Source organism: Dermochelys coriacea, chromosome 12 (genome assembly GCF_009764565.3).
Source record: "Dermochelys coriacea isolate rDerCor1 chromosome 12, rDerCor1.pri.v4, whole genome shotgun sequence".
Taxonomy (NCBI): Eukaryota; Metazoa; Chordata; order Testudines; family Dermochelyidae; genus Dermochelys; species Dermochelys coriacea.
Window position 1 is genome coordinate 32,798,009 of NC_050079.1, and position 24,743 is coordinate 32,822,751.

The 24,743-nt window shown below is 39.6% G+C and overlaps 2 long non-coding RNA genes across 4 annotated transcripts in view; one reads left to right on the top strand and one right to left on the bottom strand.

The window, feature by feature from the left end:
- Positions 1-14,791, bottom strand: part of LOC122456340 — a 130,882-nt gene extending 116,091 nt beyond the window's left edge. The window contains exons 1-5 of one of the 2 annotated variants that reach the window (XR_006275208.1): positions 14,661-14,791; positions 12,106-13,063; positions 11,741-11,868; positions 10,399-10,460; positions 7,430-7,508 (exon numbers count right to left, since the gene is read on the bottom strand). This is a non-coding gene — a long non-coding RNA (uncharacterized LOC122456340). Of the gene's footprint in view, positions 1-7,429; positions 7,509-10,398; positions 10,461-11,740; positions 13,064-14,660 lie in introns of both variants that reach the window. The other variant, XR_006275209.1, reaches the window with a different exon arrangement.
- LOC122456342 overlaps positions 1-24,361 on the top strand; it is a 33,892-nt gene extending 9,531 nt beyond the window's left edge. The window contains exons 2-4 of one of the 2 annotated variants that reach the window (XR_006275212.1): positions 3,535-3,606; positions 22,518-22,710; positions 23,140-24,361. This is a non-coding gene — a long non-coding RNA (uncharacterized LOC122456342). The remainder of the gene's footprint in view (positions 1-3,534; positions 3,607-22,517; positions 22,711-23,139) is intronic. The other variant, XR_006275213.1, reaches the window with a different exon arrangement.
- The last annotated feature ends 382 nt before the right edge of the window (positions 24,362-24,743 follow it).

Consider the following 24,743-nt stretch of genomic DNA (forward strand, 5'->3'; position numbering starts at 1 on the left):
GGGACTAAATCGGGGGGCCCAGATAATCTTCATCCAAGAATATTAAAGGAATTGGCACCTGAAATTGCAAGCCCATTAGCAAGAATTTTTAATGAATCTGTAAACTCAGGAGTTGTACCGAATGATTGGAGAATTGCTAATATAGTTCCTATTTTTAAGAAAGGAAAAAAAAAAGTGATCCGGGTAACTACAGGCCAGTTAGTTTGACATCTGTAGTATGCAAGGTCCTGGAAAAAATGTTGAAGGAGAAATTAGTTAAGGACATTAAAGTCAATGGTAAATGGGACAAAATACAACATGATTTTAAAAAAAGATAGATCGTGCCAAACCAACCTGATCTCCTTTTTTGAAAAAGTAACAGATTTTTTAGATAAGGGAAACACAGTGGATCTAATTTACCTAGATTTCAGTAAGGCATTTGAAACCGTGCCACATGGGGAATTATTAGTTAAATTGGAGAAGATGGGGATCAATATGAACATCAAAAGATGGATAAGGAATTGGTTAAAGAGGAGACTGCAACGGGTCCTACTGAAAGGCAAACTGTCAGGCTGGAGGGAGGTTACCAGCGGAGTTCCTCAGGGATCGGTTTTGGGACCAATCTTTTTATTACTGACCTTGGCACAAAAAGTGGGAGTGTGCTAATAAAGTTTGCAGATGATACAGAGCTGGGAGGTATTGCCAATTCGGAGAAGGATCGGGATATTATACAGAAGGATCTGGATGACCTTGTAAACTGGAGTAATAGTAATAGGATGAAATTTAATGGTGAGAAGTGTAAGATTATGTATTTAGGGATTAATAACAAGAATTTTAGTTATAAGTTGGGGACGCATCAATTAGAAGTAACGGAAGAGGAGAAGGACCTTGGAGTATTGGTTGATCATAGGATGACTATGAGCTGCCAATGTGATATGGCTGTGAAAAAAGCTAATGCGGTTTTGGGATGCATCAGGAGAGGCATTTCCAGTAGAGATAAGGAGGTTTTTGTACCATTATACAAGGCACTGGTGAGACCTCACCTAGGATACTGTGTGCAGTTCTGGTCTCCCATGTTTAAAAAGGATGAGTTCAAACTGGAGCAGGTACAGAGAAGGGCTACTAGGATGATCCGAGGAATGGAAAACTTGTCTTATGAAAGGAGACTTAAGGAGCTTGGCTTGTTTAGCCTAACTAAAAGAAGGTTGAGGGGAGATATGATTGCTCTCTATAAATATATCAGAGGGATAAATACAGGAGAGGGAGAGAAATTATTTCAGCTCAGCACCAATGTGGACACAAGAACAAATGGGTATAAACTGGCCACCAGGAAGTTTAGACTAGAAATTAGACAAAGGTTTCTAACTATCAGAGGAGTGAAGTTTTGGAATAGACTTCCAAGGGAAGCAGTGGGGGCAAAAGATCTATCTGGCTTTAAGATTCTACTCGATAAGTTTATGGAGGAGATGGTATGATGGGATAATGGGATTTTGGTAATTAATTGATCTTTAAATATTCAGGCATAATCCCCTGAGATGGGATATTAGATGGATGGGATCTGAGTTACCCAGGAAAGAATTTTCTGTAGTATCTGGCTGGTGAATCTTGCCCATATGCTCAGGGTTTAGCTGATTGCCATATTTGGGGTCGGGAAGGAATTTTCCTCCAGGGCAGATTGGAGAGGCCCTGGAGGTTTTTCGCCTTCCTCTGTAGCATGGGGCACGGGTCACTTGAGGGAGGATTCTCTGCTCCTTGAAGTCTTTAAACCACGATTTGAGGGCTTCAATAGCTCAGACATAGGTGAGGTTTTTCGTAGGAGTGGGTGGGTGAGATTCTGCGGCCTGTGTTGTGCAGGAAGTCAGACTAGATGATCAGAATGGTCCCTTCTGACCTTAGTATCTATGAATCTATGAAAAACTTTGGAGAATCTCCCTGATTGGCTAAGGACAATTCTCACTGTAGTCACTAGTTAACAGGGTCCTGAAAAAAATAAAAAGGTGCTGTCAAGAGATATATCTGACCTAGGAATTACCCTATGAGAACAAATCACTGGTCTATCTAACATAGTATATTGCCTTTAACAGACCCAATACTTCAGAGGAAAATGATGCACTTAAAGAACCAATGCAGGACTGCCAAAAGCAGCCCAGCCAGGAGGCCTATTGAAAGACCTAGAACACAGGGACAAGTTCTTCCCAATGAGTGAAATGCTCTCATGAAGCAAACTAAAACAAGGCCCAGGCACCACTTAAGTCCTACTTATGCTGCATTGTCAACTCTCATGATTTCCTTGGTACCAGTTTTGGCTAGGGCTGGAACCAATCTTGCAATGACAAAAAGCTGCTCCAGCCCTTTCATGAATTTAAGCCACCACCACAAGGCATCATGGCAGCATTTCCAAATCAAAATTTTCTGTATTAAATGAAAAGTTTTTGGCAAAAAATTTTCATTTTGCCACTGAAAAAAGTGTTCTCTCTTTTTTTGGCCAATGCACACCCCTAAAAATATTTTGGGACAAGCTCTAAAGGTAACCCTTTAGAACTGTCAGAATATGACACATCATGTCTTTAAAATAGCTCTAGGAAATACCTCCAGATTAAATAATTCAATTAAAGAGAAATAAGTATTTATCTACCTCAAATGTAAATTCAATTTACTATGAGATTTCTTTAAGAAAAGTCAGGAGGGTCAGATTATATACTATTCTTTATTCCAAAGACTCCATATTGATTCAAAGATTTCCAGAAATTAAACCTGATGACCCTTCTCCACCTAATTTACAAAAGTGATAAGGCATGAAAACTATTTAAAAGAGCAAGTTCTGTGAGGGTAGATGTCAAGTCACTAGATGACTAAGCTAAGGAGACAATGACTATGCCAATATCTGTATTCAGCCTCTAGGCATGCTCACAGTGAGCTAGTTGAAAAGACTGAGTAGTCTCAGTGTGATATGACTACTCACATAGTTAATACAAATACTCTCCACTCCTGACAAAACCTGCCTCCTGAGTGCTCATTAAATATTTCGGTTTCTGCCTTTAGTCACACCCATGCAGCTCTATTAAAGCCAGGTAGAATTTAGCACTAAGACATTAACATGATTAACTTTATTCTAGACTACTTTGCAAGGCCAACTCAGAATGTCAAAGGCACCTTCAATTTTATATTATATAAAGAAAAAATTTCAACATGAAAAGTTGTTTCAAAACAAGAAATTGAAACATTTGTTCCAAAAATGTCATCACGGGATGTTTGTGTTTCAGAATTCCGACCCCCGCCCCAATTTTCTTTCAAAACAAGTTTCCTAAATCTAACTAGGGAGATGTAACAAACCTTCACAATGTTATGGCTGGGATTGTTTCTTTATTCAAGCTAAAGGCTCCTATAACTAGAAAGAGCAGCAAATAGTTTGTCGATCAGCTCAGACAAGACAAGCCAATGCTCTGTATGTCGTCCATTATAGAGTGAAGACAGGAAACAGTATCATCAAAGCTAAATAAGGCTTCTAAATATGGATTTGAAAACCTAGTGTCCTTTGTCCATCCTTCTCATCAGGTCAATGGACTCAGTGCTTCGAAGCTGCACTGGCTCAGGGATGGAGTTTGGAAACTCATCACCCCAACCTGGGTAAGTGTTCCAAGGAGAAGTTGGCAGACCCAGCACCCCAGGTTTAATCTGAGCTCAAATTTCATGAGTTATGTGATGCCATTGACTATAGTTCAAACTATTCTATGCATAAAAAGACTTCTAAGCTCTAAGATCTTTTCATCATAGAAATTGATAGTGAATAAAGCCCTGGGTGCTGGATTGTTTTCAGTGAATAGAGACTCCAGTGCATAACACAGTAAGTTATTAAAAGGCTTTACAGGATAACTTTTTCTGCATCGAAAATTTCATGAGCTGAAAGGCCTGGTCCTCACCTCCATGCAACTGGCACAGACCTCCTCAGCCACAACTAAGTCTAAAGTCCTAAATCCATTCTTCTTCTCAACTGCTGTAGCCCATATGACCTATGTCCTGGAGGACTTGCAAAGCATCACATGGGTTGGGTGGGGAATGTGGACTGAGGACAATAGAGTTGGTTTTGTCTGGGGAGAGAATCATGGATTGAACATTTCACAACAACTGACCAGTCAGTCATTTAAAAATTAGTTCAAATGGAAAAGCATTTGCTCAGTTTCCTCCAAGGTTTCCAGAAAAGTTCTTTCTCCCTCAGAATTAGCCTTCAAATTTTGATAATATAAGTACTGGGAGATTCTAGATTTGGATCCTGCTTTAGTATGGAACATCGGCTACTACCTTAACTCTGGAGAGACTACCAGTCTTTACATTTAAAAATTAGGATTAAAATAATTATAATGGAGACAGTCACTCTGGGCTCGATCTTGCTCTCCTTAACATCAATGGGAAATATTTCATTGGTCTCACTAGAGACAAAATTTGTATGCTGATTATTGCCATACCATTGATCCTAAACATTTTACAAAGAGCAAGCACTGAAGATGACTATCAACAAAAGTGCAACATTTGAATCTTTAATTTTTGTGATTACTGATCATACAACACTCACTCATGTTATATATAAACTGAACTTCCACAGGCTTTAAAACAGCTTACTTCTGTATGCCATCATCTCTGGCAACAGCCAATCAAATAAAATACTGTGCCACCTCTTACCTTCCATTTTCATGGACTGAAAGGTGACTGAACAGGTAGTTGCACATTAATTACACACACATATTTTCCAATCCATGCCTACTGTGCACTGTATCAGTCAAGGATTTATACAGTACTGACATATGTCTTCTGAGATTCCCTCCACCCTTAGTCATGGAATACGAGTTTATTGGGGTCAGATTGGAAGGGACCTCAGGAGGTCATCTCGTCCAACCCCCCTGCTCAAAGCAGGACCAATCCCCAATTTTTGCCCCAGATCACTAAATGGTCCCCTCAAAGATTGAACTCACAACCCTAGGTTTAGCAGGCCAATGCTCAAACCACTGAGCTATTCCTCCCCTCACCTGCTTTTGCTTCTGTATCTTTTCTGCTGATTTGATTCTATTACCCAAAATATATTGTTCAGAGCATTTTGTTTTGTTTTTGTTTGGGGGCTTCCTTTGGACACTTGAACTGATTTAATAGAATATTTAAAGGATTTACATGTACTTTTCTGATCAAACAACATTAATTTGAAGAGGACTGTACTCATTGTCAAAAGTACAAATTTCCAAGGAGCTCCCTAAATTCCTTAGGGAGGTCCTATTCTTTTCTCTATATATTTTTCCTGTCACTTTTGATAAGCATTGCATAGGGCTACGAGTCTGATCCAAATCAGAGTGAAATCAGTGGAAGACTTTCCACTGATTTCAGTGAACCTGGATCAGTCATAAGCGGTTTTTCTGCAGTAACACAAGGATGCAGTGGCAGTCATGTCAGTGCTGATCAGGTACCAATGCTTTTGTCTTTACCCACATTTCTCCAAATGCCATTACTTGTTTCATGTCCCCTAGCCTTAATTGTCAAATAACTTTGTATTTAATAAGAGCAAGAAACACATTGGTGCTTATTGGCCTTCACGCTAAAGTGCAGTTAACACCTTCTGGTATAATTTTGCCATGCAACATTCTGTTCACCCTAGTTTCTTCTGTCAAAATCTGCATGCTATGTTAGTTTTCCTTACAGAGCCCATACAAAAAGCATTGCTACACCCCACAGGTGGATCCTTCAAATCCAATGAACTCTCAAAAAGATGAATTCTTTGTTAATACTAAACCATATTATTTTAACATTCTATTGCCATGGTTTTACCAACATCCTGGCTGCATATAATGGTATTTATTCCAGTACTTGTCTGTTTAGTAGAACTAAGATGCAAGATATTACCCTTGTCTCAGTGACCTACAACCTTCTGTCACACACAAAGTAGATTGTCTCAGGGAATTCTCTGGGAGTAAGTCATTCTAAATACTGAAGCAAATGGTGAACTAACACTGTCATTTGGATCTAGCTGTATATTTGGCCATTCAAAATGTATCATCTTCTACTTAGAATTTATTGTCCTTTTCTTTTTATGCTCCACATTTATGAAAATCTATTCCACCCAAGATGAAACAGGTTTGTCTGAATCTTAATCGCATACTGAATCTTACCTAAAGCAAGTTAGATCTTCAGCTTTTCTACAATCCTCTGAATTGCTTTAAGTCAGTTTTGACTATATATTTGAGAATATCATTGTAATGTAATTCAATATTACTGAATATGTCCCACATAAATTATACTGCCTTAAATTGTGATTATGGTCAGAGAAATTGACATTAGTCTACTTTGGTGATAAAAATATGGTTTTACTATTCTTTAGTCTGAAAAGCCAATAGAGCTAAGGAAGAGTGAGCTAAGATCTGTTCTCACTCCAGCGTCATCCACAAACTTTATTAACTAAGTTCTGAATGCTGGATCTTTATAACTGGCAAAGTTGCCCAAGCCAGAAGAGAGACAGCTGGTTTTCAGATCACAAAACAGACTTTGCAACGTCAGGTAAAACAAACTCCCATCTTTTTTCTAGTGAAATAATCAATATCTATATACTTACTGAGAACAAACAAACTCCACAATGTTATCATTACAGTCACTTTTCAGAGTATAACTGCACTTTAAAAACAAAGGGGGAAATGCAAAACACTATGTTAAAACAGTCTTGGAAAGGGTGGTCGGGTTCTCACTTAAATGAACAAAGGCCAAAAGAAGTTGAAATTGGGTTAGTCCTTTGCTACAGAAACCTCGTTCAACTTTTTCCATCCAAGTCAGAAATTGTAAGTCATGTTGCATCAGGAACTATGGGTGATCCATTCTACAAGCTGTAGGTACAACTGGTTGATTTAACAGCATATTAACTTCCTGGCTTGAGACCTCTCTGATATATTTCAAACCTACGCTGACTCAATTTTCTAAACTGTCTTCATTTTGTATGTTAAAAAAAAAATCAAGACCTGTATAATTTTAACAGGGATTGGTATTTATTCTTATGTTAATAAAAGATTGCATAGATTAGAATGCAGCAGCATACACAGAATCTAGTTCACACCCATTTTGTGTCAGGGTAAACCTGCTGGCTTCTGTGGAGTGACTCCTACAAACAAGAGGCAGATCAGGTCCAAAATATAAAATTTTGCAATCTAAAAACAGTTTAGAGAAGTAAGAACAGGATAAACATGATACAGTAAAACTGTGAAAAATGAATTTAGTATGGAATATATTTTCCATGGTTCAGTCTGACAGCCCCTCAAAGGTTTGCAGAAGGCACTTCATGAACCATTAGGAATCAAATGGAATATTTGTGGCACAAATGCATAAAACATAACATTTATTGAGCTTATCTACCAGACATAAAACACACTGGATACAAAATGTGAACAGCAAGATCACGTAGAGTATGCTATCTCCATTTATTTACCTGACCAGGACACACCACTGGGTTTTGCAGCTCATTTATGATGGAGTCTTGGGAATATGGCAACCGTGTAAATAATAACCTGAGTCAAAAAGCAAGGCAATAACCATAGGAAAAGTAAAATTCCTTTTCACAGCAGTTCTTAATCAGCATTTTCCTTATCAAAGAAATATAAACAAGGTAAATATGTATCAATCTTTAACAGTCATGTATAGATGATGTATAAGCTTTATAATGAAAAAGAAAGGACTTAACAAAAGCTTTGTTCCATAGCAATTGGAGATCATAGACCTTATTTGTGACAATATTATAGCTTCCAATATGAGTGATTATGACGTGTGGTGTAAAGAACTATGATTTCACTAAACACAAAAAGAGGGTTAGAGCTAATGTCTTACCTGGTATAATTAGTAGGGCTGTCAATTAATTGCAGTTAACTCAAAAAAAATGAATCATGATTAATCATAGTTTTAATCGCACTGTTAAACAATAGAATACCAACTGAAATTAACTATTTTGGATGTTTTTCTACATTTTCAAATATATTAATTTAAATTACAACACAGAATATAAAGTGTACAATGCTCACTTTATATTATTTTTATTGCAAATATTTATTCTGTAAAAATGATAAACAAAAGAAATAGTATTTTGCAATTTACCTCATAAAAGTAGTATAATGCAAGCCCTTTATTGTGAAAGTGCAACTTAAAAAATGTAAATTTTTTGGTAACATAACTGCACTCAAAAACAAACAATGTAAAACTTTAGAGCCTACAAGTCCACTTAGTCCTACTTCTTATACAGCCAATCGCTAAGACAAACACGTTTGTTTACATTTATGGGCAATACTGCTGCCGGCTTCCTATTTACAAGATCACCAGAAAATGAAAACAGGTGTTTGCGTGGCACTTTTGTAGCCATCATTACAAGGTATTTACATGCCAGATATGCTAAACAGTTATATGCCTCTTCATGCTTCGGCTACCATTCCTGAGGACATAGTCCGTGCTGATGACGCTCATTACAGAAATAATGCATTAATTCAATTTTGACTGAACTCCTTGGGGGAGAATTGCATGTCTCCTGCCCTGTTTTACCCACTCTGTGCTGTGTATTTCATATTATAGCAGCCTCGGATGATGACCCAGCACATGTTGTTGGTTTTAAGAACACTTTCACAACAGATTTGACAAACTGCAAAGAAGGTACCAATATGAGATTTCTAAAGATAGCTAGCTACATCACTCAACCCAAGGTTTAAGAATCTCAAGTGCCTTCCAAAATCTGAGAGGGACGAGGTCTGGAGCATGCTTTCAGAAGTCTTAAAAGAACAACACTTTGATACGGAAACTACAGAACCCGAACCATCAAAAAGGAAAATCAATCTTCTGCAGTTGGCATCTTACTCAGATGATGAAAGTGAACATGTGTCGATCTACACTGCTTTGGATCATTATCGAGCAGAACCTGTCATCAGCATGGACACGTCCTCTGGAATGGTGGCTGAAGATGAAGGGACATATGAATCTTTAGCACATCTGGCCTGTAAATATCTTGCAACACTGGCTACAACAGTGCCATGCGAACATCTGTTCTCACTTTCAGGTGACATTGTAAATAAGAAGCGGGCAGCATTATCTCCTGCAATATCTCCTGCAATAGCTCCAAATAAGCAAACTTATTTGTCTGAGTGACTGGCTCAGGACTGAGTGGACTTGTAAGCTCTCAAGTTTTTCATTGTTTTTCTTAATGCAGGTTTTTTGTACATAATTCTACATTTGTAAGTTCAACTTTCATGAAATGAGATTGCATTACAGTACTTGTATGAGGTGAATTGAAAAATACTATTTCTTTTGTTTTTTTACAGCACAAATATTTGTAATAAAAATATAAAGTGAGTGCTTTGTATTCTGTGTGTAACTGAAATCAATATATTTGAAAATGTAGAACACATCCAAAAATATTTAAATAAATGGTATTCTTTATTGTTTAACAGCGCAATTAATTGCATGATTATTTTTTTAAATTTCGCAATTTTTTTAATCGCTTGACAACCCTAATAATTAGCAGTAATTCTAATGAAAATAATAAATGTAGATCTGTCTTTGTCGGAATTGATAGTTAAAACATGTTCATCAGTGGCTGAAATTAGTTTTTAATTTGCAGATGGACCTTAGCCATAGCTCATTTGTATGCACACAACATTTTACACATGCATCTGCATGTGCATATTTCATGGACTAACCACTTGATGCTGAGAGCTGCTATAACTTGCACAACACAAGTGATTACACTGACATGTGCAAAACCCATTTGTGTGCATACATGTTAGTGTATGTCTGTCACACACACAAAGTGCTGGCATTTGCAAAGGCATGCCCAGGTGTTTGTAAGTAAAGAGTTACTGGTGCAAAATGGGTTGTGCTATTTTAGAGTCATTGCCAAGCACACAATAGGCCAGGCTCCATTCAAAGATGCAGACGGTGGCGAGAAGGACAGCCAGAAGCACCCAAAAGCAGTGATTTCTCCCTTCACTTTTGAAGATTCTGTAGGAATCTGCACAGTCTGATCTAAGTATTGCTGATGAAGTCAAACTCCTTGGCTTCTGTGGGTGTTTTTTTTGTTTTGTTTTGTTTTTTTTAAACTGCACCAGCTATCTCAGAACACAGTGGTTGGACAACCTGCTGACTCATCCTTCCCTAGCAGAACACCTTGCTCTGAAAAACTGCTGACTCATTCATCACCCACTGCTGACTGACACCCGATTCAGCAGTACCAAACTGAGGTCTCCACAGAACTCATGTCTCTCTCTCTTTTTTTTTTTATACAAGTCGCTGCAGTGCAAATAGAATATTCTACCCCTGCCAGTTCAATATGCCATACATAAAATAATGGTAAAACCTGAGGGCATAAGTACCTCCTTATACCAGAATATTCATTTTCTCTGAAATCTCAATGAGAAAACTTACTTCTTAATGGAGAAAAAGAAGAGGGAACATATCCCCAACTCATTTTTCAAGCTCAATTCATTCTGAAAAAAAATAAAGTCTTTATAAAAACAAACAAACAAACAAACAAAAAACACAGCATGGTTTCCTACCAAGAAACTCCTATTTTCCAGCTATAATTGGTATTCAATCATGACAATTTTATCCTAGTCCTCAAGGATGGAGCAAGCCCATATAACAGCTAATCATGGACTATCCTTTATTCATGAAGTCCGATTTCCCATTACTGCTATTTTCCAACAATGGTGGTTTAAAAAACACAATATTGAACATTTTACTTAACTTTTCTGCTATGGAAATAATGAAAAATAGGTTTGTCAGTTACAATAAGAACAATATATGAAATCTGAGTTTCTGTCAGATGCTGCCACACACCACTCTGTTACACTGGTGCAAACCCAATGACTTCAAGATGTGCCTTTATGGGCAACAAAGAATGGAACTGCAGCTACAGTTTCACCATAGACAATTTTTGAATGAAAAGGCAGAATTTATTTGACTATAAGCAACAGTATGAGGAACATGTAATTACATTTTAAAGCTAAGCTATGACTCAAAATACTTATTAATATAACTCTTGAATATATTAACGTCACTAAAGAGGCATTAAACCATCTTGCAAGTTGTGTTAACATAAAGATCACTCAATTATTAGCAGCATAAAGCACCCTACTGCACTCTGGAGTACTTCAGTGTTTGTAATGGATGCTAGAAGACAGGCCAGCTTTCTTTTAACACTTTTTACCAAAAATTAAATTAGAATATCATTCAGGTAAAAACATTCTAAGCACATTTAGCTTTCTCCATATAAGAAATGCTGGTAAGCATGTGTAACGACAGTCTCATTGCTATTCTCTTTAAAAAATGGTTTATAACTGACAGTTGACACTGAAGTATTGCATTGAGCAATTATGAAAGCCTAGAGAGTAAAAAAGGAGTTTTTACCATGCTTACTGCATCTGTGTGGACTCAACCTCTAACAGGTGAGCTCTACTTGTCTGAAAAGGCCAACTTTAGTGAGCAGAGCTGGTTGCAAAGTAATATTTTTCTCCTGTGAAAAATGTTGATGAAAATGTTTCTGTCAAAAACCAAAAAAAAAGTTGGTTGCCAAAAACTGTTATATTTTCATTTTTTGGATGAAAACCCTGAAATTGTTGACAAAAAAAATCAAACTTTTTGGCCACAAAAATTTGCCTTTATTCAAAAAGCCATTTTCTGTCAAACTAAAGTTTTGACAGAAAATTTCTGAGCAACTGCATGAGGGAGTTTTACTTTTCTAATTAAGGACCTAGGAGCTACTGACCTTATTAAGTTCACCAGAAGTAGTGGTGTAGAGCTGTCAGCTTCCTGCTAATTCCACTCCATTGAGAGGGCCCAGAAGCAGCCTAGTCAGCCACAAAGTGGATGGGATTGGCTCAGGAGGAACATGACCTACCCAGGTGGAAGAGGCACTGATTAAGCATCTGTCATTAAAATCACTACTGAAACACCTTCCTCCCCTTGCCCCCCAAACCATGATAAGGGGTTGAAGGGGTTCTTTCACTCTATTGCCTATGGTCCTGGCTCTGCATCTTCTGTGTCCCAACCCTCCGGCCAACTCACCTTTCATATTCAGTCCCCTTCCAGGGCAGGGGAAAAAGAGACAGAAAAACTCCAAAGTCTAATAACCTTTATGACAGGCCTTCAGCTCCCATACAGTACTCATCAATCTTGGCCTCTTAGTCCTGAGACTTGCACTTCCCCTCTGGCTGGGGTAAGGGGATGAGAACCCAGGTCTGCCCTCTCCTTTCCTCTGGGTTCCAGCCCAGGGTCCCTGTGTGTTAGGCAGCTAAGGGATGTTCCTTACAATCCTTTGCCACTTCTCTGGGCTGCTCCTACCTTCTCCCATTTACTGGCATCTCTCAAAGGGACTGCAACCACCACTATGCCTGCTGTCCTTGTGCAGCTTCTTCCCAACTCTCTATTGAAGAGAGTTCTCAAGGCTACTCCCAGCCTCTCTAGCAGTCCCCACCTCCAGAGTCTCTTCTGCTAGTTCACTTCAGATCTGCCTGTATGGTGCCCCATCCTCCTTCTCAGCTGGCTCTCATACTAAATTGGGCCTGCCCTTCTTCCCTCCCTCAGGTGGGGCTTCCCTCCCTGATGGGCTACCTAGGCACTAATTCTCCTATTAATCCATTATTTACCAGTATGGGATACAACGCATCACAGCATCTCTCAGGCAGCCTTCACTGAAGGGCTCCTAAGGAACCTCTGCTGGACTTCAGTACTGCCCATTCCTGTAGTACTACCACCTGCACTAGGGGAATCCCCCCATCCAGCACATTTGCCACCACAGGAATAAGGAGATGCAATTCGCATTCTCCTGTATCTGCAGGGAAAAATACAATCCAAAGCAATAAATAGGATAGTTCCTACAGAGAGCTGGAGGGAAGGGGGAACTAAATGGTTTTGCATGCAAACGTGACTCTAGTTCAATGTATACTGTACCTTTCCCCAGTTTTGGTATCCTTTTTCCAGGGGGAATTCTGCAAGTTTTTGCATCAGTAAAAGGTTTATGTGTCAGTAGAGAACCTCTCTATGTGCAGTAGAGCAGGAAAATTCAGTTCAGTGCATCACCACTCTGGATCTGAAAAATCATAAAATGTACCTTGTTATATATTGCACCCTTTATCTTAAAGGCTCACAAAGCACTCCTCAACAAACATCTCCTATTTCTTAGGAGTTAAACAACTGCTCTGTGCTTGTGAACTGTGAATTTAATTGCTACAGAACAGACTTGGATCAACAGTCATTCACATTAGCCAGCTCATGATTCATTTTCATGTATGTGGCTTACCCAAATCTTTGCTCAACAGAGCCCCCTGAAAGTCAGAACATAAATATTTTTCTCCCTGGTTTATCCTTTCAAAGTCTGGAATTATTTTTAAAACTTTAACGTTATTGCCTTTAGTGACCTCTATATTTACATTGCCTACAGTTTTCCATTATAGAAGATTCTGCAAATAGTTTTGTTTGTTATAAACCTCACAAATCTCCATAGTTTGCAGCAGGCCCTTGAAATTCAGTAGGGAGAAAGCACTCTGGCTAGAGAAGTGCCTTTTCTTTTGCTTTCAGGTATCGCTGATTTATAGACTGTTGAAAATGACTGTTTTCCCTGTCTTGCTTGCATTGCTCAGGAATAGTTTAGGATCATGCCAAAATAAGAGTGAACATGAACTCTCTAAAGAGCCAGCTGCATACTGCTACCCAAGCAGCAGCAGTAGCGCAAGCTATATGGGAAGGCCTATGAGCTGTTGGAGCAGTGGTTGGTACAGAGCTTAGCTGAGCCAAGCCCAGGCTCTTCCATTCCAAATGATATCCCCCAGATGTGGCACATAGCTTCAGCACTCCTTCTCCTACCACATGGATCAAGAGTTCCTTCCACTCCTGGAAGTGTGGGAGAGAGAGAAATTAGGAAGAATAGTGAGAGACATTGTGGGAGGGAAAGTGGTAATAAAGAGGATGAAGAGAGGGGAGGATTTCCACACAATAAGAAAGAGAAAGAAGAAATGTTGCAGATACACTCATCTATGGAATGATGAGCAGCATGAAACCAGCACTGTTAGGAACAGTGCAAGACCCATATCTTTTCATAGGCATTCCAAGCAGACAGGCCCTGAGGTATTTGGTGTAGGAGTAAAACCAGCAATCTGATCTCACAAAGATGGTTTCTTAAAGGTCTGATCCTAATCCCACTGAAATTAATGGGAGCTTTCCTATTGATCTCAAAGGTCTTTAGATCCTAAAGGGGAGGGGAGTGGAAAGTTTAGTTCCAAATCCTAGCAAAATATTACATATCTCTTATGTTTGGCACTGGAACACAGTCCCTGGATAACACAGCAATGAACACAATAGAAATATGTATAGGGAGATAAATGGGCAAAAACGAAGAACCAGTCAAAAAAGAGAAAATGCCTAGGAGGGGATGTCATCACTTTCAGTGGGAAAATAACATGTAAATAAGGATAATGGCATAAAATGGGACCACTGGCTGAGTATCAGGAAAGGCTTCTTAATGGTGAGATCTAGTAGAGTGTAGAACTGATGAAGACCTCATTGCTTGGGACAACCGAAAGTAGATGGACCAAGCGTTGGAAGAACAATCTCATACTGGCCAGGGAGAGAGATCTACAGTAATAAATCTTTTCCATCTCTTATTTCTTGGAATATTTTTCTATATTCACCCCAATATGGTCCTTGAACTTTCCTGAGAGAAATTTGAAGCAAGACGTCTGACAGCAGTAACATCTCCTGCTCATTTCATTCCTTGGGGCCAAGGAGGAGAGGCTCAGATCTGTCCCACCTCTTCTCTTCTAGTTCCTCTGCTGAGAAGTGTGTGAAAGAAAAGCAAAGGTGTGAAAAGGGACAGCAGTGTTTCCTCCCTGGAAGGTGAACACTGAACAGTGGCATTTATAAATGATTTAGTATTCAGGGTGTACTTGAGACTGTTCTTCGATCATCTATCACAGACACACAAAGACACGGAAGTTAGAAAATTAGCACCTTAAAAATAAATTTACCAATTGTAATGTGGTTTTCTTGTTCAGTCTGGCTTCATGAACTACATCACTCAGATACCACTACACAAAACCAGAGCAGAAGCTTATTATTGTAAAGGTTGTTGAGCCTTCAGGCTAGAGAAGTACTTATTTCTTTATCCTGTAAAATCACACATTCAGGCATAGCAGACGAACTGTTAAAAATTACCATTTCCCCTGTAAGCTGGCATTTTACAACCCCTTGGAACAGACCCAGACATCAGAGTGATACCTCCTCTCCAGAGATGACACTGCCCCCTTCACACGCATACTCTGTCTCTCATGTCCTAACACAGGATCAAGCCCTTCCCTGGATGGCTGAATAAGCGTCAGCTAAGGAAAGATTTGAACATGGCCATAGCCAGACATTTGGAGCTCTCCCATTCTGATAGCTCCCTGCCTGTAGTCAGTAATAAAAAAGGAGGATGGAAGTAGCTGTGTGGCCCATACAGGCCTGGAGGTAGGAAGCCCCTCGGAATTCTCCTATATTAGCAAAGACCCCCAAACACAACAATTAGAGTAGTGAGGCTGGACTTTTTCATCACTAAAGGAACAGAATCCCCATTAGAAAGAGGGGGCCCTCAGGAGCTTAATCTCACTCACATTGATTTTGTTGTTATTGTTTTCATTCAGCATATAAACTGGACCCAATCAGCCACTGTCCCTAAAATGAAGCTACGCAGAGAAGTTAATCCCAAAGGTTGCTAAGCAGCAAGTGGGCATATAGACTGTGCTGAGGGGGTGATGTTAGCTTACCAGTCATTGGTACAATCTCTCTTTCTCTTGGGCAGCTCTGTAATTTCATAAATTCATAGCTTTTAAGGTCAGAAGGGAACATTATGATCATCTAGTCTGACCTCCTGCACAAAGCAGCCCACAGAATCTCACCCACCCACTCCTGCCAAGAAACTGGCTTATTATGTGGGGGAAAAGTAAGACTTCTACTGCAGAATAAACTGTGCCCCAATAGAGTGACCCATGAAGCTTTTGGAGCTTACACAGACCAGGGGTGATAAAGGAGTTCTGATTCTATGTCCATTCAATCCCTGGCCTGTCTTCTAACACCGCCTCCAAAAGATTTACTCGTTTTTGTGAATTGGAAAACATCCAGTACAAATGGAATGGAGGCCCCCAAACTCACTTCATGTAGGTCACCAAACAGCTATCAGATGATTGCATCTTTGGGTCACTATAGACCTGAAATGGATTTGAACTGCTGATCTTTCAGAAAATTTCAAGAAGTGGATTTAGGAATAGTTTTACACCTAAAAATTAAGGTATAGATGTGAACATCACCTTGATTGATCAGCCTTCACAGAGTGCTGATACAACACATCGTTCGTGTTGTTCTAGCCAGTCCTTCAACCACTCGCTGGCCAGGCTGTCAGTGGCACCAGACACTCAATCAATTTAGCATACCGCAACCCAGAACCCTTGAACTCAAACAATCCGCTAGCCAAAGCCTCCAAGTAGCTGGGATTACAGACGCGCGCCACCGCAGATGTGAATAAAGCTGCACACTTCAGAAACTGGCCACTTACAAATTCTGAATGCCCAATTACAGGTTAGCAGAGGATCTGCAATCACACATTTTATTAGTCTGTGAGCAACACAGTCGTATCATAATAAACACAGGCAACTCATGCAAAACACTCTCGTGATTATCTGGCAACTTTACCTACTCCCTTCCTCTTTTCTTTAAAGTTGCACTAGTACTTTGTACAAAATGCAGTGAAGGAAGACAGTAGAACAATGTGGATAGCAGCTGCTCTAGTAAAGGATACATTCTGCCACCACCCCATTTAATTATTATTTGCTGTTCAAAGCTGTGTAGATTATCTCTACCCACACAAGATAAGTTGATCGCTTTATTTCGTATACCCGTGGACTAACATTACATTAAAAATTAAAAAATTTCAAAAAATAAAAACCTTATGACTGCAGTTAAGGATCCTGCAAAAAATCTCAGAGCCTTTCCTAATTATTTTATCATCTGTAACACAACATGAAGACCTAACGCAGTGTTTTGCAGACAGAAGGATTAAACATTGTCTCTAAGAAGCATATTGACAACTGGGGTGAAATCCTGGCCCCACCCAAGTCAATTGGAAAACTCCCATTGACTTCAATGGTGGAGAGCGGGAGGGCAGGATTTCACCTCAGGTGTTCGCCTTCATGACAGAAGTTAAAGGTGAAATCCAGACAAAGGAAAAGAGGAGGTAGGGAGTCGGTGTCAAAGATTGTTCCATCATGGAGGAAGAAATAGTAAAAAAAGCAATAGCAGGATTGGAAGCCATTTACATTGCGACTTTGAGTTGGTACATAGATGCTCTTTAAGTCAATGTGCTCAGAGTGTGGAGTAAGACTTGGTGATGGAAACTCAGCTGGTAAAAGCTCTCCTTGATGCCTGCCAGCACACGATTTATCTCCAGATGAAGACTCTGAGCCAGATTCTCAGATGATGTAAATAGGTGTAGCTTGACTGAAGTCACCAATTTACACCTTCTGAGAATCTAGCTTTCATAGAATATCAGGGTTGGAAGGGACCTCAGGAGGTCATGTAGTCCAACCCACTGCTCAAAGCAGGACCAATCCCCAACTAAATCAAGCTGTTCAAGCTATTTCAAGCTGTTAAAATGTCTCAATTTGTATTTAAAGACCTTAGTTGTGTTGGAAGCCTGCTTTTGTGCTTAAAGATTTGGGACTGATTTTCTACTTACTCTGGTTTTACACCAATGTAACTTCATTGACTTCTACAGAGTTACTCTTGATTTACACTAGTGGAAATGGGAGGAGAATAAGGCTCTCAATTTTAATTAGGCTTATTAGTAAGCTTATTCCTTTTAACTCAGGCTCCAAGAAGTCATTTCATCGTTACCTCAGAAAGCCACCTTATTAAGTGTGTGAGCTAGCCAATACCCATCACAGACAGAGATAGTTGGCCACACTCTTATATAATCTCCATTAAAAACAAGGTAAATTAGATTGGTTTCTATTTGTAAATCACTTTTAACATGGAAAGGGTCAAGTTCTATGGATGAATTTCAAATGTATTGAATTTAAGTCATTCTGGGTGGAAAAATTATAAAAATAAAGGGTGGGATCCACAAGGGATGTCGGCAATGCTGAGCGTCAGGGCACCTAGCTTTTAAGCACTTAAAACAGTGGCGGGCAAGCTGCGGCCCATCAGGTTAATCCGCTGGCGGGCTGTGAGACAGTTTGTTTACATTGACCATCCGCAGGCACGGCTGCCCGCAGCCCCCAGTGGCTGCGGGGACGTGCTTGCTGCCGCTTCCCGTAGCTCCCGTTGGCTCGGAACAGCGAACCGCAGCCACTGGGAGCTGCGGGTGGCTGTGCCTGGGGACGGTCAATGTAAACAAACTGTCTCGTGGCCTGCCAGCGGATTACTCTGACAGGCCGCAGGTTGCCCACCACTGACTTAGAAAAATCACAGGAACAACTCCACCATCCATAAAGCCTGAGTTAGGTGCCTAGGTTTCTATTCAATTAATAAGGAGTAATCAGCACCTCGGAATGTGTTCCACAAGGCCAGCACAATAGGTGAAGAGAGGCCTAAACTAGGCAATGGGAGATAGAGAGGAGAGGGGTGAGGCCTAAGCCCCACCCATCTCACAAAGATAGGCACCTAAATCTGGGCTCCAGGGAGACATCTATCTCTGCTTGCAATCCATGAGCCAGGGAAGACAGGTGACCGAAGACCTAAGACACATGCAGGCCCTGAAACAAAGCCGTCAGGGAGAAGAGGAGGACACTCTCCCTTATAACCTTTAGTCAAGTGGATAGGCTGCTGTGACAGGGTGGCACTCTGCCCCTGCTCTGTGGTATCACAGAATCCTGCTCAGACCCAAGTGGTTAGATATCCATACTGTGCTGTTTATTGCAGATTCCTCTGCCAACATCTTTACAGCTTAATGCAGCAACATTATGTACAATGTCCCTTGTATCCTCAGACCTTTTCCCAGGGCCAAAGATGAGAAGATGTCTCCCTTCCTGCAGATCTCTCTGACTCCATGCTCAGCTTGCCATGCTCCTCCCTCTTTCACGTTGTTCCTGTGCCTTTTTATCAGTCCTCTGCTGATAGGCTAATTAATCCTTTAGTTCACCTAGCCTACTATCATTACTTTTCATCCCCCCAATCAGCCCTCTTTGGGGCAGCCAATTAATGCCAGTGATCAGCTTGCACGCTCACCTGTTAATTCCCAGCACTGTCACAGATGCTCAGCCAGGATGTGGGAGACCTCAATTCAAGTCCCTGCTCCTCCTGAGCAGGAGAAGAGCCTGGACAGGGATCAGCCATCTCAGGTGAATGCCCTAATCACTAGACTATGAAATATTCCAATGTGGCTGTCCCTCAATCTCTGCCATTGTTGTTGTTCCACTTTAAATATTAACTGGGCCATAGAAAGCATTGAATAACTCTACAGCCTAGCGGTTAGAGCACTCACCTGATCTCTATTCAAATCCTGTCTCCCACTCAGGAGTGGGGGATGGGACTTGAACCAGGGTTTCCCACATCCTGGATGAGAAGCCTATACACCAGGCTAAAGGAATAAGGGAACTCCGCCTCTTCCTCCCTACATTTTGTGCGGTGTTATACAGCCTTTAAGCACAGCTACTGGATTGGGCCTGCACAAGCAATTTAGGGCACTGAATGCCTATTTTCCCCAGTTTGTGACTTGCTCTGCGGCTTAGATGGGAGATAGGTGCCCGGGCACCTAGATGGAGGCAGCAGGGCACGTGCTCAGAGTCAGAAACATAGATTCCTAGGGAGCTTTTATTACAAAAGCTTCGGCACTGGGTGAATTTAGGCACCTGCAGGGTTAGATGGCAGCCAAGCAAGCGTTTTTTGCTTTGCAGTGGTGTATAACAATGTATAATGTGTATAAAGGTACCTTTGTGGAACGCACCTTTGAAATTCTCAACATTTTGAAGTTTACAGCTGAATTTAATTTCACAGACTAAGCATCCGAGTATATAAATAAAGCAGTATCTACCTAATATCTGAGAACCATGACCAACAGGATATCTGCTTTTTTGAAGATTCTCTTTCATAAAAACCACATGAGAATGGTTTTTAGGCTATTTTACTCCATTTTCAAGGCCCAGTCTTAAGATCCTTACTCTCGATAGTAGACCTGAGGATTGGTCCCATGAACAAGTATACTTAAGTATGCACCATAACAGTGAATAGTCACTTACAGTGGTCACACTTAAATATATAATTCCTGTTGTATAGCTACTATCAATTCCAGCAATATTCCTTATATATAAATGGAGAGTTCCACTAGCTGGTAATATTTTAGTGCACCCACTCTAATAATAAGTAATTAACATATATAATAAATTACTATTTTTAAAGAACAATATGGGTCTGACTAAAATATAAAGCACCATATACAGTCTACTGTCTAAAAACAGAGAATATATTCAATAAAATAAAAGGGGCAAGCATTTATTTCTGCCTTTGTTAATCTCCAGTCTCCCAAACAAACTTCTCATAAATACACACAAGGCCAACAAGGTAGCTGAAGCCTCCATCTAATCACAGGATAAATCTCAGAATAGACTTCATATAAACTCAAGGCTCTCCATTTCCTCTTGCCTAGCCTAAAGAATCTTTTTTTACTGTTTGGGAATATCCAACAGACCTTTGCTTCAAGCTCCTAGACAAGAGTAGATTATTCCTGTCCAGTTCACAAGTAATAGTAATATTTTGAGCCACTATTGCGATCCTTATCAACCACTCTTTTTTCCCCATGTATTTTGAGGATCCAATGCACATATTTTTCCTAAAAGCAATCAAAGTGAAATCCATGGTAATTCTCCAATGTCCAGGACCTCTTTAACTGCAAAAGAGGTTTCTTCAAAATAAAAATAAAATAAAATAATCATCTTAAATAGTAATGCAGGAAGCACAATTAATTCAGAGTTAGGAGACCTGGGTTCCATCCCTGTCTTTGCAACTCTCCATGAGCTTGGGAAAATCATTTAGCTTTGCTGTGTTTGAACTTTCCCATCAGTAAGTTGGGGATAATAATACATCCATACATTTGGAAAGTACTTTGAGATTCTCAGATGAAAGAAACCGCACATGTGCAAATAGTTAATATTAAACATGGTAATAAGTTCAACAAAATTATAATTTTTTGCATTATTCTTTGTGTGTACTGCCCATTAGTAATGAAATTGCATCAATATGTCTTTAGCGGTTCTTTTTTCTGAAATGACGTGTCCTGGCCTGGCTTCAGAGCCACTGGCATATTTAAACACACAGATTTCTTACTATTCTGCCACTGTAACAAATACTATGTGTGCAGCGGAATTTTTGTGGGTTGCAATTAAAAACACAGAGCCCTAATTTGAATACATGACTGAAAAATGAACAAAGAAGAAACATACTCTGGGTTAACATATAAAATGTTATTATCCCTGAAATATGAACATAATTTGAAATATCTACGTATTAGTAAAAATTGGCAACTTGCTGGTACTATATTGTTTTAGAACCAAATATTTGGGGGAGGGGGAAGCTATCAACGTATTTCTGTGCTTTATTATATCAAGAGCTATTGGTACCTAGAGTGAAGATGGCAGATGTTTTCTCAGGAAGTGACTCTTATTTAGTTCAGGTAGTTCTACTGGTGTTTTCCAACTTGTCTGTTTACAGATGGCTCCTTCTTAATGATACTAATATATCTCGCTGTGGGTGACCCTAAATCTCTGACTGCCAGAAGCTGGGTCTGAACTACAGGGGATGGATTGATCACTCAGTAAATTGCCCTGGTTTGTTCATTCCTTCTGAAGCATCTGGCACTGGTCACTGTTGGAAGGATGCAGTGCTAAATGAACTGGTTTGACCCAATATGGCTTATGTCCGGACAGCATGTTAACTCTTAACATTTTTTCTATTTGGCATGGCGTAAGTTACAATTTCTTTATTCCATTATAACTTCTGCAATTCCAAGCTGTTTATATTATTTCATGCACCACTTACTAACACACTTACTAGCAGACACGACCTGTGCGTGCCGAGAGTGTGGGTGCAGAGTGAGGGCAGCCGGCTTCAGCAGTGTTACTGAGCACACTCAGTCTATGTGAGCATGCTCAGTACAAGATAAGAAGCAAATCGGGGGGGAGGAACGTGACTCCCCATGCCCCCCACATATGTGTCGCCTCTGCTTGATAGAATAGACCACCATAGCCATCCATTTCAGACTTGCAAAATTTCTATAAAAGTTAGACAGTTAACAGTTGTCTCTGACCATGGTCTCTTGTTTTATGTTTAGGACATACTACAGAATTAAAAAAGAATGCTTCTCATCTGCCCCTTCTTTGTGTCATCTGAGCATTTCCTTACTCTTGCAAAAATTCAGACATTGAACTGTCATTTTTAAAAGATTTTTGTAGTATAGCACAGTAATTTTCCATATGACACTGACATCCACCTGATCTACGTGTTTTACTATTTTCACTCTTTATTAGGTGTTTTGTCTATGGAGCAAGCCTCCTGTCTGCTTAAACAAGAATGTTTTGGCATCTGTCTATTATCTATCATGACATGTGAGTAAATACAACTGCACTTGCAAACAAGATGGAGCAGAATCTGAAAAGATGTATTCTTGGTGTCACAGGGAGCAACCTGAAAAAGAACATGTGCGTTCAGGTGGAAAGCAAGGTAAGAGATATCTCAATAGCAGAGAAGAAACTAAAGTGGTTATTTTCTGGCATTAGTGCAAGAAGGTGGCCTACACTTCTAAAATAAGATTGTAGGTGGTACAATGACTGGTAAATACAGCTAAGGGAATCAAAAAAGAAGAGGGATTAACTAGATTAACTAGTAACCTGGGTAGAATCCATGCTTGAATCCAAAGCCCATAGAACTCAGAGGAAAAAATCCCATTAGTTTCAATGGGGTTTGGATAGGTCCTTCATGATCGTACTTGTCCTAGACAAGGGATACCTGCTGGTAACACATCTTCTGCGGTGGCTGTAATGTTGTTGTGATGATAATGAATCAGCAATGTACTTTCCACTGACTCACATCAGAAACTAATCATGAGTTATAGTTCTACTCACTACCATGTTTTCTTCTTATTCTTTTCAGTGACCGCCGTTACAGAATGGTACTTTCATTTGTTCCGGAAAACACTGTTTTCACAGAGATGTCTCTTTCTCTAGTGATGTCTCTAGGGTAATTTCTGTCCTTTCTTTTTCTATATGGCATAGCAATGGCATATAGTATCTCTGCTTTATTTTCTTATGGTCCATCACTCCATGCCCTATTTTTTTTAAATCACTGCAGCCTTCTCTGAGTCTTTTCCTGATTTTTCCTATACAGTTCCAGACCATCAAACTGATCCATATAGTAATACCAGAGAAACTCCATTTTGTGTCCCTGGCTTCCATTTTAAATAAGCAAGCATCACTCCACCATTAAATGGAGGCTAAAGGTCACATAGCACTAAAAACCAAGTTGGTGAGAAAAGGTGATAAACAGATCGTAACACTGTGAGCTATTTAGAATATAGGCTAAAGGTTACTTAGTAGAATTGGTGGGAAAAAGAAGGTGGTAAACAATTACTGACAAATAGAAATAGTAGTCAAATGGTATGATGTTGTTTAAAAATAGAACTGAAATGGCATAAAGGTCAGTGTGTCAGCTGACTGCTGACAGTTGAGACCTGACAGGCTGAGAAGAGGTTGAGAAAGCAGCTGAGCAGAGAGCTAAGAAGGCAGAGAAAGGTGTGAAGGTGGTGAGGATGAGATGAAGGAGAAGAAGAAGCAGCAAGCTGAATGACAAGAGAAAGATGCAGCAGAGGAGTGAAAGAGAGAAATAACAAGAGAAGATATTGTGCAATCAGCTGAGGAAGTTAGTCAAAGTAATAGTTATAGCATAGTATTGTATGTTAATGTATATAAGTGTGGGAGGGATGGTTAATAAATATGTATGTACGTGTGTTGGTTGTGAAAGGGATTTATATATGTAAAACCTAATGAACATCTAAAAATTGCTCTCAGCTACCTGTGAATGACTAATCACTGTAAGCAGGGACCAGCTACTTAGCATCATTTCAAACTATAAGGTAATGTGGTTTAAACTCCTTTAAATTGTTATAAGGAATTTGTGTTTAGATTGTTATTTTGTCAAGGAATGTTATTTGTATCAATAAAAGGCATCTTGTTTTGGAAAGAATATTGCATGTGTCAATCATTTATCAGAAGGCTGTATCCATGTCCTCCAAGTATTCCCTTAGCCACCTTGGAGACCCATACCTAATGAAAACAGATTGGTTATAACAAGTATTATCAATTCTGGGGGTATGCAAATTCTGTTTTTGGGATAACAATTGATAGGTCCTTATGCTAGACAGGGATCCATTAAAGGCAATAGATCAATGGATTAGTCAATGGATTAACTTGCAATATCAGGGCTATGGGCTGTCTCTGAACTGACACATTTTCCGAAGTAGATAACTGTCCAATAGGGTCTATCTTCCTCTATAATTCCTTTTATCTTTCATTTCTATCTTTAACCTCTCAAACTAATCCCAAATTAAGTGAAAGTATTAGAAAAAAGTATCTCCGGTATTTCTTTGTCACATATCTAGTATTGCAAACAAATGGATTTCCAGTCTTTGGTAGTCAGGCCTCCTCCTTCTTAATTCCTAAGTCTATATGGATGGCAATAAGAATACATAACATTGGCTT